The sequence below is a fragment of the Sciurus vulgaris genome, assembly GCF_902686455.1.
Source record: "Sciurus vulgaris genome assembly, chromosome: 11".
NCBI lineage: Eukaryota > Metazoa > Chordata > Mammalia > Rodentia > Sciuridae > Sciurus > Sciurus vulgaris.
The window spans coordinates 47,922,014-47,936,393 of record NC_136472.1 but is presented as its reverse complement, the minus strand read 5'-3'; the positions used below and the strand labels follow the sequence as shown (position 1 = coordinate 47,936,393).

At 37.0% G+C, this 14,380-nt stretch overlaps 1 pseudogene across 1 annotated transcript; it reads left to right on the top strand.

Moving 5' to 3' along the window:
• Window positions 1–12,897: 12,897 nt before the first annotated feature.
• LOC306639816 (spindlin-1-like) lies at window positions 12,898–14,088 on the top strand (annotated as a pseudogene). Its single transcript has 2 exons — window positions 12,898–12,964; window positions 13,187–14,088. The product of its transcript is annotated as a spindlin-1-like (transcript).
• Window positions 14,089–14,380: the final 292 nt, after the last annotated feature.

Here is a 14,380-nt window from a genome sequence, read left to right as displayed (position 1 = left end):
GGCAGAAAATTGTGCCTTCTTGTCCCCTCAGAGAGATCATCTCTTATTTAAAGGTCTGGAGATACAGAATTGACTTCTAATCTGGTGTAAAAATTTGCTAACTCATGATCCAATATTCAGCCTTCCTCTTGGCTGTAACTGGATCATAATTTAATACTTACCTGCCCGACAAAGATATAAAATTGCATCATCTGTTACTACAACAGCCCTGTAATATTTCTCAATTTCATTTTTTAACTGGTCCCCCAGAAATGAGCCTCTTGTAAGAATGTCTTTTTTCAAAGATAATAAGCATATCCACAATATGATTTAAATGTATAACACATCAATAAATGTGAAGTTGTAGTTTAAATAAATAGGTCAGAAAGAAGAACCTAGAAATAAAAGATATGTGTGCTACTCTCTTAACTTACATGTTAAGCATTGAAAAAAAACATTGGTCTCACATTAAAATTTGCCAAGGGATTTTTTATGATACTATCTAAATTCTGAGAATAAAGCATTACTATTCTGATTTTTTCTACTTCATGATAATCCATTATAAACACTATAAGCATTCATTACAAGTCTCCAAGTTTTTGAGGCCCCAAAAGAGAAGAGAGAGAAGTAGTTTTGGCCTCAGATTTTCAAAAAACAAGACCCTCAGAGGTAAGAGGCCCAACAATGTTCCTCTTTCAGGTGAAGTTGCCTAGCAACCAGCCCCTGCATACCACAGTGGAACTCTATGAACATATCAGTGCCAAGAGCAACTGCCTGCAGATCAATTATGAAGAAAGAAAATGAAGACGAATATGAAAATGTTGGTAAAGTACCCCATGGAGTAAAATAATATTTAGCTATTGTAGGTCCAAGCTGCCATAAAATAACTCTTGTAATACTTTTTCTTGCAGAAATACATATATGCGAGGACCTTGACAGGTAAGACTTTATCATTTCAAAAATCACAAGCCTTGGGCCAAAAACAAGAAATGGTGATCTGCTGTTCTTTTAATATTACTTCTAAGTAACCAATGAGATGACAAAGAAAATGTTTGTGTATTTTACTTGTTTGATTCCTTCCAAATGTAGTTTTTGTATATACAAGAGCTCTGAGTGAAAGATTTATGCAATCTTTAAGGTATGTTTTTACTGATACTTATAGATCTATTTAACTATTCAATTGATGGACTAAGCAGCCATTCTATCCTTTGCTTCTTAAGTTCCTTAACCTCCAGTTGGAGCTACTAATCAAAAGACTACACAGAGTAAGGGGAAGTAATGAAGTGGAAGCCAATCCCAGCCCAAATCTTAATGCTCGCTCCATCTATTAAGTAAGAAGTTTCAAAGATGTGTTCTTCAGGTTCTTTCTAACCACCTTTTACTCTTCCAATTTACTATAATTTGTGCCATAATGCACATCACTAGCCTAACAAAAAAATCAAAATAAAAAATGTAAAGGACCACTGACACAAATTCTAAAATCCAAAGGCTTCAGAATCTGGAGTTCTGTGTTTGAAGGACAGAGGGTGTAGCAGTTCCAGGAGAATTACAGAAACAGAGACAGGAATATCTTCCTCTCTGCCTTTTCACTTTAGTTGGGCCCGCAGTTGCACAGTTGTTTGGAAGGTGGGCAGTCAATTTGGGTGAGGTAGTTCTTTGTGCAGTTCACTGGTTCAAATTATAATCTCTCTGGAAACACCCTCATAGATACCAGATTGGTTATTTATAAGCCACTTAGGTAACCTCTAATCCACTTCACTGTAGAATGGAAACTTAAATTAGCCATAATTTCAATCACAGTGTATCACAGTATGAATATGAAACAAAATGCTCACATTTTCCATTACTGGAAAGTTCTTGAATATCCTTATACAACTTTAGATTTCCTGCTAAGGATTGCTTTAGCTATTCTGGGTTTCTTATTCTTCCATATGAATTTCATAATTGCTTGCTCTATTTCTGTAAGGTACACAATTGGGATTTTAATTGGAATTGCATTGAATTTGTATAGCACTTTAGGTAGTATGGCCATTTTGACAATATTAATTCTTCCTATCCAAGAACATGGAAGATCTTTCCATCTTCTAAGGTGTTCTTTAATTTCTTTCTTTAGTGTTGTATAGTTCTCATTGTAGAGGTCTTTCACCTCTTTTGTGAGATTGATTCCCAAGTATTTTATTTTTTTCGAGGCTATTGTGAATGGGGTAGTTTTCCTAATTTCTCTTTCTGAAGATTCATCACTTATGTATAAAAATGTGTTGGATTTATGGGCATTGATCTTGTAACCTGCTACTTTACTGAAATCACTTATGAGTTCTAAGAGTTTTCTGGTGGAATTTCCTGGTTCCTCTAAATATATAATCATGTCATCAGCGAACAGGGATAGTTTGAGTTCTTCTTTTCCAATTCGTATCCCTTTAATTTCTTTGGTTTGTCTAATTGCTCTGGCCAGAGTCTCAAGAACGATGTTGAATAGAAGTGGTGAAAGAGGGCATCCCTGCCTTGTTCCAGTTTTTAGGGGGAATGCTTTCAGTTTTTCACCATTTAGAATGATATTAGCCATGGGCTTAGCATAAATGGCTTTTACAATGTTAAGGAATGTTCCCACTATCCCTATTTTTTCTAGTGTTTTGAGCATGAAGGGGTGCTGTATTTTATCAAATGCTTTTTCTGCATCTATTGAAATAATCATGTGATTCTTGACTTTAAGTCTATTAATATGGTGAATTACGTTTATTGATTTCCTGATGTTGAACCAACCTTGCATCCCTGGGATGAAACCCACTTGATCATGGTGCACTATCTTTTTAATATGTTTTTGTATGCGATTTGCTAAAATTTTGTTGAGAATTTTTGCGTCGATGTTCATTAAGGATATTGGTCTGAAAATTTCTTTCCTTGATGAGTCTCTGTCTGGTTTAGGTATCAGTGTGATATTGGCTTCATAGAATGAGTTTGGGAGGGTTCCCTCCTCTTCTATTTTATGGAATACTTTGAGAAGTATTGGAATGAGCTCTTCCTTAAAGGTTTTGTAGAACTCGGCTGAGAACCCATCTGGTCCCGGACTTTTCTTTGTTGGTAGGCTTTTGATGACTTCTTCTATTTCAGTACTTGAAATTGGTCTATTTAAATTGTTTATGTCCTCCTCATTCAGTTTAGGCAATTCATATGTCTCTAGAAACCTGTTGATGTCTTCGAAATTTTCTATTTTGTTGGAGTATAGATTTTCAAAATAGCTTCTAATTATGTTTTGTATTTCCATCCTGTCTGTTGTGATATTTCCTTGTTCATTCCGAATTTTAGTGATTTGGGTTTTCTCTCGTCTTCTCTTTGTTAGTGTGGCTAAGAGTGAAACAGGGGGTATTGCAATACCAGATCTTCAACTCTACTACAAAGCAATAGTAACAAAAACGGCATGGTACTGGTACCAAAATAGAAAGGTAGATCAATGGTACAGAATAGAGGACACGGACACAAACCCAAATAAATACAATTTTCTCATACTAGACAAAGGGGCCAAAAATATGCAATGGAGAAAAGATAGCCTCTTCAACAAATGGTGCTGGGAGAATTGGAAATCCATATGCAACAGAATGAAACTAAACCCATATCTCTCACCATGCACGAAACTAAACTCAAAATGGATTAAGGACCTCGGAATCAGACCAGAGACCCTGCAGATTATAGAAGAAAAAGTAGGTCCAAATCTTCACCTTGTTGGTCTAGGACCAGACTTCCTTAACAGGACTCCCATAGCACAAGAAATAAAAGCTAGAATCAACCACTGGGATAGATTCAAACTAAAAAGCTTTCTCTCAGCAAAGGAAACTATCAGCAATGCGAAGAAAGAGCCTACAGAGTGGGAGAATATCTTTGCCAATCATACTTCAGATAGAGCACTAATCTCCAGAATCTATAAAGAACTCAAAAAACTCTACTCCAAGAATTCAAATAGTCCAGTCAACAAATGGGCTAAGGAAATGAATAGACACTTCACAGAAGAAGATCTACAAGCAATCAACAAACATATGGAAAAATGTTCAACATCTCTAGTAATAAGAGAAATGCAAATCAAAACCACCCTAAGATTCCATCTCACCCCAATTAGAATGGCGATTATCAAGAATACGAGCAACAACAGGTGTTGGCGAGGATGTGGGGAGAAAGGTACACTCATACACTGCTGGTGGGGCTGCAAATTAGTGCAACCACTCTGGAAAGCAGTGTGGAGATTCCTTAGAAAACTTGGAATGGAACCATCATTTGACCCAGCTATCCCACTCCTTGGCCTATACCCAAAGGACTTAAAATCTGCATACTACAGAGATACAGCCACATCAATGTTCATAGCTGCTCAATTCACAATAGCCAGACTGTGGAACCAACCTAGATGCCCTTCAATTGATGAGTGGATAAAGAAACTGTGGTATATATATACAATGGAATATTACTCAGCCATAAAGAATGATAAAATTATGACATTTGCAGGCAAATGGATGAAATTGGAGAATATCATGCTAAGTGAGATAGGCCGATCTCAAAAAGCCAAAGGACGAATGATATCGCTGATAAGTGGAGGATGACACATAATGGGGGGGAGGGAAGGGTTAGAGTTAGGGTTAGGGAGGGGGGCAAGTATGGAGGAAGGAAGTACTGTATAGAGGGTAAAGAGGGGTGGGAGGGGTGGGGGGAAGGGAAAAAATAACAGAATGAATCAAACAACATTGCTCTATGTAAATTTATGATTACACAAATGGTATGCCTTTACGCCATGTACAAACAGAGAAACAACATGTATCCCATTTGTTTAAAATAAAAAAAAAAAATTTAGATTTCATTATGAAAATGAAATTATAAATTAGAAAATGCTTTTGACTTGTGTGGTAGCACATGTCTCTAGTTCCAGCACACAGGAGACAGAAGCAGTAGGATTGCAAATTCAAGGCCTGTCTCAGCAACTTAGTGAGACCCTGTCTCAAAATACAAAGTATTAAAAAGAGCTGGGGATATAGCACAGTGGTAAAGGATCCCTGGGTTCAATTTCCAGCACACACCCACACACCCACACACACACACACACACACACACACACTCATGTAAAGAATTAAAAATTATTTTCATAGAGAAGTAAAAAATAACCAAACTTTATCTTTGGATCTCATCGGGGTCCACAGACTTATTGTGGTGATTCCTAAAGTCCAATTCATGGGTCAGTGGATGCTCTTTAGCAAAATACAATTTAAGAACATAATGCTGTACACATTTACTTGTTTCATGGAAGAAAACAATTTTCCTGTTTAACTGATTATATTAATGACTAAATCAGTGAAAGTTTATGAATACAAAAATAGAATATTGAGATATAAAGAGCTAACACTTGGTGTACTCATTTAGATGTAATACACATTTTATGTGTTATAACTCATGAAACTTCACAAGTGTTTTAAAGATGAGTGCTGGTATCATCTCTTTTCACATTTGAGAAAATGAAAGCACAAGAATTTTCATATTTTGCACAGGATTAAACAGTAAGTAAGTGGCAGACCCTGGCTACAAATTCAGGTAATCTAATTTTAGACTTGGTATTCTTAAATAACATATCACCCAACAGTGTAACCCTTAAAACGCAGACACCCAGAAGAAGGATTATATTCCCTCACTATCCTCCTATCTTTCTACTTACACGGTTGACTGAGCTCTACTTATATAGTTTATGTGTAAATCTTCATCTCTTTTTCTACTTGCTGCCTATAATACAGAAAGCATCATTTTGAACTATGAGAACTGGAGTCACACATCAAGAATGAAAGATCAAAGCGCGTATAATCTCTGGGCTGCAAACCTCTACATATTTATAAAGGAGATAAATAAATTTCAGTTTCTCCTAAGCCCTGTGAATTTAACTCTGTTTCCTGAAGTCTAAACTAATCTCCACACAGAAGGCAGTTCTCAAAGAGTTGAAATGGCTATACCATCAAGAAAGGAAAGATGAAGAAAGAAGAAAAGCATGTTTCACCAGGGATGGGACAATGTTTTATATGTTAACATTTTCTTTTCCCTCTTTATTCTTGTTATTGTGTCACTTTATTGACTTACTATATAAGAAAAAATATATTTAGAAAAAATATATTTAATATGAATTATATTTTCCATCTATATCTTAATTTGAACAAATTTCAGTTCTCCAATTTAAAACAGAAGTGTTTATTTGGTCAATGAATATATTTAACATTGTTTCTGTAAGCAAAATGTTTCAAATTTTCACAGTTAAATTAGCAGTGAATTAATTCTTAAGTATGTTTTATTCATTGTTCAAGTTTTCAAATAATTTAATTCTAAAGAAATGGAATTTTCAAAGTGATGGTCTTAACTTTAATATTTTTCACATGAAAACAAAATAAAAAATTTTTTAGCACATCATATAAAATATGTTCCTTTCATTTTTGCTGTCAAAACAATTATAAGCTATTGCAATCTACTCATTCAGACATGCTCTTTTTTCTCTTCTTCTTTCTCCTTCTTCTTCTTGGTACCAAGGATTAAACCCAGAGGCATTTAACCTCTGAGCCACATCCTTGGTCCTTTTTATTTTTTATTTAGAGACAGGGTCTCACTAAGTTGCTTAAGGCCTTGCTAAACTGTGTGGTTAGCCTAGAATTTGCAATCCTCTTGCTGCAGTCCCTGATTTTCTAGGATTATGAATGTGCACCCCTGCACCTGACTTCGTTCATATTCTTAAAGGTATCATGTAATATGTTTAGAGAAGAACTGAAACTAATTAATTGGTCTGCTTAAATCTAGTCCACAGATTCTTTGTAACTGAACTACCCTTTGACATAGATCAAAAAAGGTGTGGGAGGGAAGAATAAAAGTTCACTGGATTAGACAAAGGGAATGAAGGGAAGGGGGAGGGGACGGAAATAGGAAAGACAGTAGAATAAATTGGACAGAACTTTCCTATGTGCATTTATGAATACACCACCAGTGAAACTCCTCATTATGTACAATGCCAAGAATGGGATCCTAATTAGAATAAGTTATATTCCATGTATGTACAATATGTCAAAATACATTTTACCATCATGTATATCTAAGAAGAAAAAATAAAAATAAAATTGCCATTATGATGTCACTTTTAAAAATTAAGAAAAGATCTTCCTAGAAACTTTCTGAGGCTGTTTATACCTTTATAGTAAACTGATTCAGATCACTGACTTGCAGTCAAATTGATCTGGGTTTAAGTCCAAGCTTACCTACTCTGTGGCCTTGGGGAAAGTATTAACGTTGCCTAAGCCTTTGTTCATCTGTAAAACAGTGATAACACAATTCATTGTATGGAATTCCACTGTGTGGATTAAATGAGAAAAAAATGCACTTAGTGTTCTTAGTCCACTGCCTGGCACTTAATAAGCTCCTGGAATGTGCCTATTGCCAAATAATTTAAATTAAAAAGAAGAAATGCAGAGGCCCAGGAAATAGGGAACCCAAAATTCAGTACAATACAGGAAAAATTCCATGATAATGTAGTAAGAAAAAAAAATCCCAATACATCAGCTTTGCAGCCAGTATCACTACCACCCATACAGGTGGGGGAAGGCCTGAATACTGGGAGAAATGTCATTAAAATGAGACCAAGAATTGGACTAGTAAAATAACTGATGATTGTGAAAGTGTTTGTGTTCTTTACAGTTCTGAGGGAGAGTTTAGGGAAGCCATATGGTGGTCCATATACACATGTCCTAAGACATGGGAGGTGAGACTATTCTTGGGCAGGGATAAAGAAGAGAGGAAGGCAAGAGGACTTTTTGGAAGCTGAGCTCAAAAGAATAATGTGTAAAACACTTCACAGTAAGTCTGCCTGAGGGAAGCTATATAAAATACCCAGAAACTTCCCTCTTACTAGTAAAGTCAGTAAGCTAAAGTTTATCATAATTTTTAAAAGAGAGAGAGTATTACTATCTGTCTTGAATTACAACACAAAGACAGCTAATGTGCTTTAACTTCAGTAGGTACAAAAGTCTACTAGACAGTGATGATAATAACTAAATTGGCTAATAAATAACTAATACACAGTTTTTAGTGTATATGAATACCATATACACTATGATTTTCTTATATATATATATACATATATATATACCTATGATAAAATTTAGTCTATAAATTAGGTACCTCATGAGATTAGCAGTAATTAATAATAAAATAGAACTAGGTTCAGTGGCATACAAATATAATCCCAGCTAATTGGGACATTGATGCAGGAGTATATAAAGTTGGAGACCAAACTCAGCAACTGAGTGAGACCCTGTCTCAAAATTAAAAAAAAAAAAAAAAAAATAGGTCTGGGTATTTCATTCAGTGATAGGGCAGTCCTCAGTTCAATTCCCAGTCCTGCAAAAATCACAACAATAATAGTAGAAAAGATACAATATAATTCTCAAATAAAATAACTAGTACAAACATTATTATACTTCAAAGTCATTTTTAAGCAAAATAAAGTTTCTTGAACATAACCACTGAACTTTAGTGACAGGGAGTCTAACAGCTGAGACATCTTCAATAAGATTAATGGAAAGATAGCATATGTAGCATGGAGACTCATGAACAAAATATTCACTTTGCAGGAAAAATGGGGTAAGATGGAGTGAGATCTTATTATAGTGAAGAATGGTGTACATTTTAAAATTTATACATTATTTATTTCCATTAAATACCATTTAATATTTTTGGACCTTGATTGACCTCAGGCAGTTGAAACCACAATAAGAAAAATGGCAGATATGTGGGGGCAACTGGACTCCAATCTCTGCCTAGTTAGTCACATGCTCTTATCTCCTGTGTCTTTTCTTATAAGAACACTAGTTCCATTGAACTAGTCCAATGTGACTTGATCTTAGCTTGATTATATACATATTTCTCATGTTCAAATAAGGTCACACTTTAAGACTTTGTGTGTACAAATGTTTTTGGAAGGAAATTACTATCTAACCCACTGTAATTCACCTTTTCTTGTCCTCTCAATTCACATTCATCATTTGTGCAAAATGAACTCTCACTTTCCCAACATCACCAAGTATTTTGGCCAATTTCAGCATTAATTCTTATTCCAAACTATATTATAAATTTTATTGACACAAAAGTTTCCAAATATTATTATGTAAATAATCTAAATCGAGTGTGCTTATCAAATTTCATGTACATTTAGTGAGAGAGTTTTTTTTGCTAGTACTAATTGCTAATGTTAACATATAACTTAAATCATAAGAAAACCAATGAAAACCATGAAAAGGTAGATTTTTTGGCAATTTATGCTTAAGAAATTTAGAAACCAAAGAGTAAATACTACACGATTCATTTCATATACAGATTAGAACTAGATACACTAATCTTTTATGACAGTATTCAAAGAGTAGATATGACATGTGGGGGAAAATATTAAATTTCAGGGATAAGACATACAAGGGAAACTTCAAAAGTGAAGGTCAGGGACGAATGCCCTGCCCACCACGTCCACATGGAGGAACTGCACTGAGGCTTGCCACCTACCAAGCTGCAGATCCCCTGGCCTCCGTCCATCTTGGACAGCTGTCACCATAGCATCTCCACATAGTAACCTCCATCTTGGGACGATGGACAGATCCTGAAGGCAACTTCCTGCCAGAACACCATCTGCCACAGTGCTGCATCTCTGAATGGGCTGCCCAATGCCACTACACGGCCTGCCTTCAGAGCCCCATCTCTAAAAGCAGTCACCTCCATCTTGGGACACCTCTGCTGCCATCTTGGTTTACCTCCACTACTGCCACCACCATCTTCAGTTGGGGCAGATCCATCAAGGGACAATAGCCAGAACCTGGAGGATCATCACCAAGGTCCTTGCAGGATTGGTTATACCTGAAGTATCCCTGTTATGTGTGCTAATAGTCACCATCATGTTACAGAATCAAGAGAGCCTTTCACTGAGTCAGTAGGTAGGAAAAAGGTGTGAGAGCATCTTGCTTCTGGCTTACCCTGTCAACCAGTCTGCCACCCTTTGTGATCCCAGGGACAACTCGAGCAGCACTTGACACCAGCTTACTTCCGGACTCCAGCCTACTCCCCGACTCCCACCCCTATCCAACATCCACCAATCACCTGGTTCTACTACTTTGGCAATCAACAGGGCCCTCTGGCTATCAATCCCCCAGTATCCCAACTTCCCCCAACCACTAACCCATTCCAGCACTTGCTGCTACATGGCCAGCCCACAGTTCTCAATGCCTAGTCCTGATCTGCCCCTTACAGAACAGTTTTCCGTGATAGGCACACAGATCTCGGCGCTCGGCCTCCAGGATCTCTGGAGAGAGAATTTCCTGATTGAGAAGTCAAAAGGGAGGGGTGGGAGAGATAAAATTTAGAGACTAAATTAGAAACCAGGAATTATGGGGTCCACAGGCATTGTAAGGGGCTAATATTAGGTTCCTACATCACAAAAGTGGACCCAAAAGGAGATTCCTGAGGGGCAGTCTTCCAGTGGGACTCGTAATTACTCTAACCTCCATCCAGAAATTCCACCTCCAAGTCTAATCCTCCCACCTTAGTAACATCCAACATCCTGATGGTGGAGTTAACAACAAACTCCAGACAACCCCACCTATCAGATGAGAAGGAAAGCAGGGAAGAATCTGAACTCCAAGAAAAACAATTGCTCAATTTTTCTTCGATTTTTTTTTTCCTTTTTTTCTTCTTTCCTTTCCCACTCTCACATCTCCAAAGTTTTGAAATCAAGTACTTTCCATGCTTCAGGCTACTGAGGACTGGAATGCTTGAATAATGTATTACAGTTTTGTGGTATATTCTTTTATTTTTACATTCTTTTCTTTTTCTTTTTTCATTTTTTTACTCTCTCTAGTTTCCTCTCGATTATCTGTTTCCCTAGAGTCTCTTTCTCTCTTTTCTCCTGATAACAGCCAACTTTTTTGTTTCCTCTTTGACTCTTCCTATGATCTATATTTTCAACTCCTACCTCATAAACATCATACCCTAAACCCCCCCATTCTGTCTTTGTCTACCATTAGAAACTGTAGATCATATTTCATATCTACTGTTTATATTGTAGATAATAATAAAATATTATTTCAGTTTATTGTGACAAAATTGTAAACATCTGAATACTTAATAGGGGCTCTTTGGTTTAAGGATGTGTATTGTTTGCATTGGGTGCTGATAATAGTGATCTCACCCTTAAATGTGAGGTATTGGAAACCTGCAGGGACACTTTAAATCTACAGGGTAGAAACTAATAACTCCGATCTGCACTGCTAGTGGGGAAGACACATGAACAACATGAAAACACAAGGTAAGAAATCACCCCAAACAAACAAAGATGCAACAGTAATAGAATCTATTGACAGCACACAGGAAGTAATGTCAGAGAAAAGGAGTTCAGAATGTACATAGTTATATGATCTGTGAACTGAAGTATGATAAAAGAGAGCAAATCCAGGCAACAAAAGATCACTTCAATAAAGACATTAGATAGCAAAGGAAAAAGATTACTTCAATAAAAAGAGATTCTAAAAAAATAAAACAAACCCAAAAATCCTTGATATGAAGGAAACAATAAACCAAATTAAAATCACAATAGAAAGCATCACAAACAGACTAGATCACTTAGAAGGCAGAACCTGAGAAAACGAAGACAAAATATTTAATCTTGAAAATAAAGCTGACCACACAGTGAAGATGATAAGAAACCATGAACCATGAACAGAACCTCCAAGAATGAAAGACCAAATTTAAGATCTGTCAGGATAGAGGAAAGCACAGAGATACAAACCAAAGGCATGCACAATCTTTTCAATGGGATAATATCAGAAAATTTCCCCATTCTGAAGAATCATATACAAGAGGCTTACAGGACACCAAATGTACAAAATTACAACAGATCCACACCAAGGCACATTATAATGAAAATGCCCAGCATACAAAATGTTAGAATTTTCAAACTGCAAGAGAAAAGTATCAGATTACATATAGGAGAAACCAATTCAAATCTCAGCAGATTTCTGAGCCCAGATCCTTAAAGCTAGGAGGTTCTGGAATGACATATACCAAGCTCTGAAAGAAAATGGATGCCAACCAAGAATCTTATATCCAGCCAAATTAAGCTTCAGATATGATGACAAAATAAAAAACCTTTCATCATAAACAAAAGAATTTACAATAAGATGACCTGCACTACAGAACATTCTCAGCCAAATATTCCATGAAGAGGGAATGAAAAACAAAAATGAAAGTCAGCAAAGGGAGGAATTACAATAAAGGAAAAGCTAATCAAAGGAGAAACCAAGTTAAAAAAATGACTGGGAATACAAATCAGATGTCAATTTCAATTATAACCCTGAATGTTAATGGCCTAAACTCATTAATCAAAAGACACAGATTGGCAGATTGAATTGAAAAACAAAACAAAACAAACAAAAAAAAAATCCAAGAATATCCTGCCTTCAAGAGACTCATAGAAAATAACATCCACAGACTAAAGTGAAAGGATGGGAAAAAGCAGGACTTTTCATCCTCATATCAGATTAAGTAGACTTCAAGCCAAATTTAGTCAGAAGGGATAAAGAAGGACATTTTGTACTGCTTAAGGGAAATGTACATCAACAAGACATAACAATCATAAATATTTATGCCCCAAACAATGCAGCATCTACATAAATCAAACAAACCCTTCTCAGTTTCAGGAATCAGACCACAACACAAAAAATACTGGGTGAGGACTTTTACACAACTCTCTCACCACTGGATAAATCTTCCAAACAAAAGTAAATTAAACAAAGAAACTACAGAACTCAAGCCCTCCTTGCTCCTGTGGGCAGTGCAGCCGCCACAGTGCGAGCAGGGAGGGGGCGAGGGGAGTGGTGGGAGGCGAAGATGGGGACCAAGCCAGGGTGGATTGCAGGGCTTGCTGACCACAGCCTTAGAAGCTGGGAGAGTGCTTGTGATTCCTCACATTTTTTGCTGAGCTTATAAAAGAGACACTTGGATGGTGGATTAACAAGAAAACTGACATTTTGTGAAAAGTTTCCAATTGGAAAATATTGAATTTTCACCCTAGTCTAGCAACTCTGCTGCTCACATAAATACAGATGAATGAAGGCCCCATTCAGAATACCTCGTTAGTAGTTCAGAGCTGGTGCAGGCCCTGCTGGAGTGTTTGCAGGCATAAAGAAGAAGAACACATCACACAAAAAATGTCAGAGCACTGTGGGGCCAAGCAAACCTGTGTCTCAGCCCAGGTGTAGCATCAGAAAATCATCGGCTGCGGATCCAGCTTGAGTGGAGAGAAGGTAATGCCCCGGCGGCCAGTGGAAGGGGACCTTCAGGACCAGGTGCCCATGAATCCTTATTTTTATCTTATAAAGTAAAGTGGATTTGACTGTGTTTACACACTAGAACTTAAAAAAATGAAAGAATTTCAGTGCTTGAAATCCTACCTGATAGAGTTTCAACATCTCAATCAGTGAGGCACACACACTTTGCAGACACAATGATTGGCAAAGAAGTGGAACATATGTTTGAGAGAGGATGGCTCTAAAGATGAGTGGAGGGGAATGGTCTAAACACGGACATCTATCATGAACACATGTTTCTACATCACCTATGAGAAGGACCTTGTCTTGTACATGTACCAGCCACTAGACAATTACAAAGGGGAGTCATCACCCCTGACTCCAATGACTCACCTCCAGCAGAAAGGGAACCAGGAGAAGTTGTGGACAGCCTGGTAAGCAAACAAGTGCAATATGCCAAAGAAGATGGTTCGGAAAGACTTGTATGGTCATTCATCAAATAGAAGCCAAACCATCCGTCTATTTCATCAAGTTTGATGATGATTTCCATATTTTTGTCTACGATTGGGATTGGGTGAAAACATTCTAGATGTCATCATGAAATTTGCCAAATCTGTGGAACAATTAAATGTATCATTTGTAGACATAAAGACTTGATTGCTTTCTAGTTTAATAAAAGCTTAAATGTCCCTGGGAACCCACAATCTCTACCAGCAGAACTGGTTTTGTTCTGAATAGTACAGATTGATGTGAACACAAAGCATTTTGTGTAAGGAGGAAACCTTCTAAGAAATCTGTCTGATGGCTAAAAACATATCTTCTCTGGAAAGCAAAGTTCAGTTGAACAGCACAGAAACACAGACCATGAGTTCAGGTTTTGAAACCCTGGGGAGCTTGTTCTTCACCAGCAATGAAACTCAGACAGCAATGGATGACTTTCTTCTAGCTGATTTGGCCTGGAACACGATGGAGTCTCAGTTCAGCTCTGTAGAAACTCAGACGTGCGCCGAGCTGCACGCAGTCTCCAACTTCTAACAGTGAAGTCCAGGTTGGATGGCGTTTAT